The sequence below is a fragment of the Nuphar pumila genome, chromosome 13 (genome assembly GCF_984573655.1).
Source record: "Nuphar pumila chromosome 13, dmNupPumi1.hap1.1, whole genome shotgun sequence".
Classification (NCBI taxonomy): domain Eukaryota; kingdom Viridiplantae; phylum Streptophyta; class Magnoliopsida; order Nymphaeales; family Nymphaeaceae; genus Nuphar; species Nuphar pumila.
The window spans coordinates 18,065,210-18,070,655 of NC_143261.1; the positions used below are offsets into that span (position 1 = coordinate 18,065,210).

A 5,446-nucleotide genomic window follows, 5' to 3' on the forward strand; every position below is an offset into this window, starting at 1 on the left:
TTGGTCTATCTCAGAAATCCTATATCCTTAAGGTTCTTAAAAGATATGGGATGGAGAATTGTTCTCCTAGTTTGGCACCTATAGTGAAATGGGATAAATTGAGCTTAAAGGACTGTCCTCAGGATGATATTGCGAAGGCTCATATAGATGTTGTCACATATGCTTCAGCAGTTAGGAGTTTACAGTACGCGCAGACCTGCACTCGACCTGATATAGCATTTGCTGTGGGAATGCTTGGTAGATATCAGTCAAATTCAGACATTGCGCATTGGAAGGCAGCGAAGAAGGTCATGCGCTATTTACAAGGAACAAAAGACTATATGTTGACCTACAGGAAAGTTGACCACCTAGAGGTCGTTGGATACTCTGATGCGAACTTAGGAGGGTGTATTGACAGTAGAAAATCCACTACTGGATACATTTTCCTTCTAGCGGGTGGTGCTGTCTCATGGCGAAGTGGAAAGCAGTCTACCACTGCTGCTCATACCATGGAGGCAAAATTTATTGCTCTATACAAGACTTCGTCACAGGCCATTTGGATAAGGAACTTCATTATTAGTCTTGGTATAGTGGACTCTATTGAGAGACCACTAAAGATCTTTTGTGACAATGAAGCAGTAGTGTCCTTTTCAAATAACAACAAGAGCTCAACATCATGTCGACACATGGAGTTAAAATATTTTGTTGTTAAAGAAAGGACTGAGAATCATCTGGTATGTATTGATACAATTAAGACGAAGGAAATGACTGCGGATCCCCTTACTAAAGGGCTAGCACCGGGATTGTATTCCCAACATGTAAAGGGGATGGGTCTTTTTTATTCCTTCTGATGTATAACAATACATTATGTGGTCACATTTGTGTTTATGTTTTGATTCTCTAAGGTTTTGTGTTATTGTTGATTTTGCATAAAGAATCTCTCATATGGGTTAGAGAGAATAACAGAATAACAATATTAAAAAACCAATAGAATAGGTGAGAGACCAACCTATTCATAAAGGTAATTTTTTTTACATGCCTAAGCACTGAAGGTGAATTGTAGCATAGTACATGGAAATATGACATTTCATAAAGGGGTGTTCATATCCTTGACTCATACGATTCATCCTTTTGATAAAGGGTGGCATGTGAACCCACATAAAGAATTAAATCGAGATAACGGTATACACCTCGATTTAGTACACTTTTGGTGTCAATGGGTCAAGTGGGAGAATGTTGGACATTATCAGTTATGGGTCCAACCCACGAATGTGACCCTGTTTGACACCCTCCTAGTGGGTCACGTTAGTGACCACGTAATGGGGTAGTGGGTGGGAGTTACGTGAATGTGGAATAACCACGTTCACGTAACTGCCTAACCTCCCATTATATAAGGGGTTAGGGGCTACGAGGATGATGAGAGACTCGTAGCATTTTTTTGCCAAATTCCGTTCTGCAGTCGGATGCAGCGGAATAGGGTCCTGCTCACCGTCGACCTAAGGCCTGGGCTCATTGTGGGCGTCGACCGACTGAGGAGAACGCCGAATTTCCTACACGAACTATGGTGAATTCAGGTACGCTTTCTGTCATTGTTGATTTTACAGGGATTCGCCAACATTGGGCACCTCTTGGCTGCCTGAGAACATGAAAAGAGTAGCCAGTGGTGGTGCCTCCACCACCAGCTACTCATATGCTCGTAAGGAAGGGGAAACGACCAAACAGTCAGTCGTTGACCATCCATCAACAGAATACCTCTCATCGGTCAGATACCTTTTATCCGCCAGTGACAGTCAACGGAGAGCTCGACCACCGAGCACAGTGCCTCACCCCCCTGCAATGCTTGTTGTTCTTTGTAGATGAATGAAATGAATCAATTTTTTTTCTTTAATTTTTTCTTTTTCTCTTTATTTCCTACATTTTCCCTTCTACTTCGTGCTTTTCTTAGATAATCATAGTTTTATAACTGATAGGTTGGTGAAGTATGAATGAAGCAAGGAAGGATTATGAGTGATTATGTTTGCAAACTGTTGTGACTAATTTGGTGGATTTAAGACAACTTCCTTACTTGTCTTTAAGAAAGTAATTACAAAAAATCACTACTTTGGTAAATTTTATGACCACATATTATCAAAAGTTAGATGGAATTATTTTTGTTATATATATATAAATGGTTAAATTAACATTAAATTAGTTGCGTTTAAAATTAGATGGACTAAAATATTGTTAAAAATAATGACATTTTTTAAAATACAAGGTTACTTTTCTGGGCATTATAGGTTTTTTGAATTTAAAGGGAATTGAAAAGTCAAACACTTTTTCTAAAAAAAGTAACTTTAAGAAGCTATCAAAGTTACATTTTTACCTAAAAAAGTAACATTATATTTTCAAAAATATCATTATTTTAAAGGTGTTTTAGTTATTTTCATACGATTGAACATATCTCATGCTAAATACACCCAGTTTTATGTTAGATTAATATATATATATATATATATATATATATATATATATATATATATATATATATATATATATATATATATATATATATATATATGACCACTAGAATATGTTAACTAGAGTATGAATCAAGATTTTTATTGTTTTTTTTATTTTTTCTTAAATTTCAGTATAAAGATGTGATCTAGATTCTTGGTTTTATAGAAACAAACTCTTGGATCATTCGATTATGATGCATAAGAAGGATCTTTTAAGGCTTGAAAATTAATGGCTCTGAATTTTATAAATATTCAAGCATCAAAAAATAATATATATTTTTTATGAAAAATACATCCAATAGTCTATTCGTAGCAAATAAATCACATTGAATGCATATGAAGGGTTAGATTTGCAAAAAAAATGTCAAAAATGCCTAATTCCTATATTTTCAGTTAACATATTTTAGTGACTTGCACACACACACACACACACACACATATATATATATATATATATATATATATATATATATATATATATATATATATATATATATATATATATATATATATATGGGTAGGTGCTTGAAGCTTTTTGTGCCTACCGTGTGCCTACCGAGCTTGAATAGGAGTTTTCAGGTTGTTTTTTCAAAAAACTGACCCTACAGGTTCTGCATGATCGATTTGCTAGAAAATCACACTTGAATCATATTTTTTTGAGAAAAAATAAAGTTTTAAACATTAAATATTTTTTAAAATTGTAGACCCTTGATTTTTGAATCTTATAAAAACCTAACTTGGTGTTGGAATCGGACAATCCAAAAATTGATTCTCACAAAATCAAACATGTAAATCACATCTATATCGTCATATTTTAGAAAAAATATTTTCAAAGCTTGGTAGGCATGCCTAGAGCACAAAAAAGTGTTCGGCACCTACCATCAATATATATATATATATATATATATATATATATATATATATATATATATATATATATAGAGAGAGAGAGAGAGAGAGAGAGAGAGAGAGAGAGAGAGAGAAGCACATAAATATTTTTTGAAAGGCAAGCTGGGGTTAAGCAGATCCCACCAGTTGTTATCAAATGACAGCTCCTACCAGGCTGAGCCCCAAAGCTACATGATTGAAGAGAGATCAACCTGCAAAGAGGAAAACACGGCAGGAGCTGATCTGAAGATTGGCTGGATCCATGAGAAAATACTGAAATATAGCAAGGGTTTATTTGTTTTAAAGAGGAAAACACACATCTCGACAAGGTAGAATAAAAATATAGCAAAACTATTGAAAAACTATTGAAATCAGTATTTAATACTCTATGATAAATAATACAGCAATTTGAAATAGACAATGAGGACACATTGTGCCAAAAGATTGTGAATCATATTGTTTAAAGAATAATTGAGTGGAAGATGTGTGTGTACGTATATGCCACAACTACAACCTTGATTTTTAGGAAGGACCAAAAACTTCCTAAATGTTGCAGTTAATGTCATGTTCCTGTTCCTAACCACCAGAGCAAATGGTCCTATAGATAGTGCTCTTACAAGGATTGGAACAGCCACTTCTCGCTTATCTTAATAGGAACAGTCAAAATTGTTCCCAATAATCTAAATGACTATTCCTGAATAAAATATAAGACCAGTCACTAGGGATGGCAGTGGACCGGGGCGGGGGACAATGTCTCCACCCCCGCCCCGTTTCAAAAATTTAACCTTCATCCCCGATCCATCCCCGTGGCGGGGGAGACTTTGGACCTCCAGCCCCGCCCCGTCTCAAAATAATAATCCCCACCCCGCCCCGCCCCCACCCCCGCCCAGTCCCCGTCCCCGCCCACATGAAGATTGCATTTTTCTTGCCATTTTTAATAAAAAAATATGCAATATCCAAAAATATTTGCTTCTCTGTTTGATCAAGTCCATCATAACTTATTTTTAAACTCCAATGAATATCTTTACCTTTATTCTTTAAGGTCTTCAAGATGCTTTCTCATTCCTCTATATTGTTCTTATCAAAAAACAGTGAGCCTAATACTTCAAGTGTTAATGGTAGCCCACCGGTACTCTGCACAACTTTCTCAGATAATTTTTTCAAAAAAATTGAGTTTATTTTTAATCAAACGCTACAATATTTGCTAATTGAGAGTAGAAAACAAATTTTAAAGAATGTGATCATGACTTTATGAAAGTTTTTTAAGATTTTCAGTGAAAAACAACCCGCAAAATACCAGAATTTCATTACTTGAAAATTTATAAATTTATGTCAAGAAAAAGATGATCTAACAAACTATGCAGATTTGGTTGAAGCAATTAACGGGAAAAGCAAAACAGTAGTAGTTTCACCATAATCTGAACCTAGAACAGATAAAAATCAGATAAAAAAAAGATTTTTTTTATGTGCAACCTCAGCCAAAAGATGGTGAATGGTTAATGAATAATCATTGTCACGCTCAATAACAAAATTCGATATCATCATTGATTACACCAACATAAAAAATCAGACAAGAAAACTTAAGGTCGCAGTTGGTTGCACACATTTATCGTACCAACAAATAGAAATCTTGATCCAATGCAATTTTAAAGAAAATGGGTGCACCCAGATAGACCCTTCAAAATCCCACAGAAGCAACAAAAACAAATTAACGCAGAGAGAGAGAGAGAGATCAGATGGTAGTGCATGTTATAGATTCATCACTCTGTTACAAATTTGATTGGGTTTAACCATCATCACGTCTCCCCAATTCAGTACTCTAAATTGAAAAAAGATTTAACGTACGAAACAAAGAAACTCGTACAAAGAAAAGGGCGAAACAAAAAAAGAGTGAGATACGATAATCCTTTCAAATGTACAGAACTCAGGGCTAGATTTTCTACTTCTACAGAACAAAAAGGGCTTCTGGATGCAGCTTCTCAAAGATGGTATAAAAGAAGAAAACGAAAATTTATTCTCTCTCTTTTGGGCTGCGACGGTGAGTAGGGATGATACAGTATTTTGTCTAATAAGATTTAGGG

The 5,446-nt window shown here is 35.0% G+C and overlaps 1 non-coding gene across 1 annotated transcript; it reads right to left on the minus strand.

Moving 5' to 3' along the window:
* Positions 1-5,091: 5,091 nt before the first annotated feature.
* LOC149817965 (small nucleolar RNA Z195/SNORD33/SNORD32 family) lies at positions 5,092-5,172 on the minus strand. Its single transcript, XR_016427511.1, has one exon. It is a non-coding gene; the product is annotated as a small nucleolar RNA Z195/SNORD33/SNORD32 family (small nucleolar RNA).
* Positions 5,173-5,446: the final 274 nt, after the last annotated feature.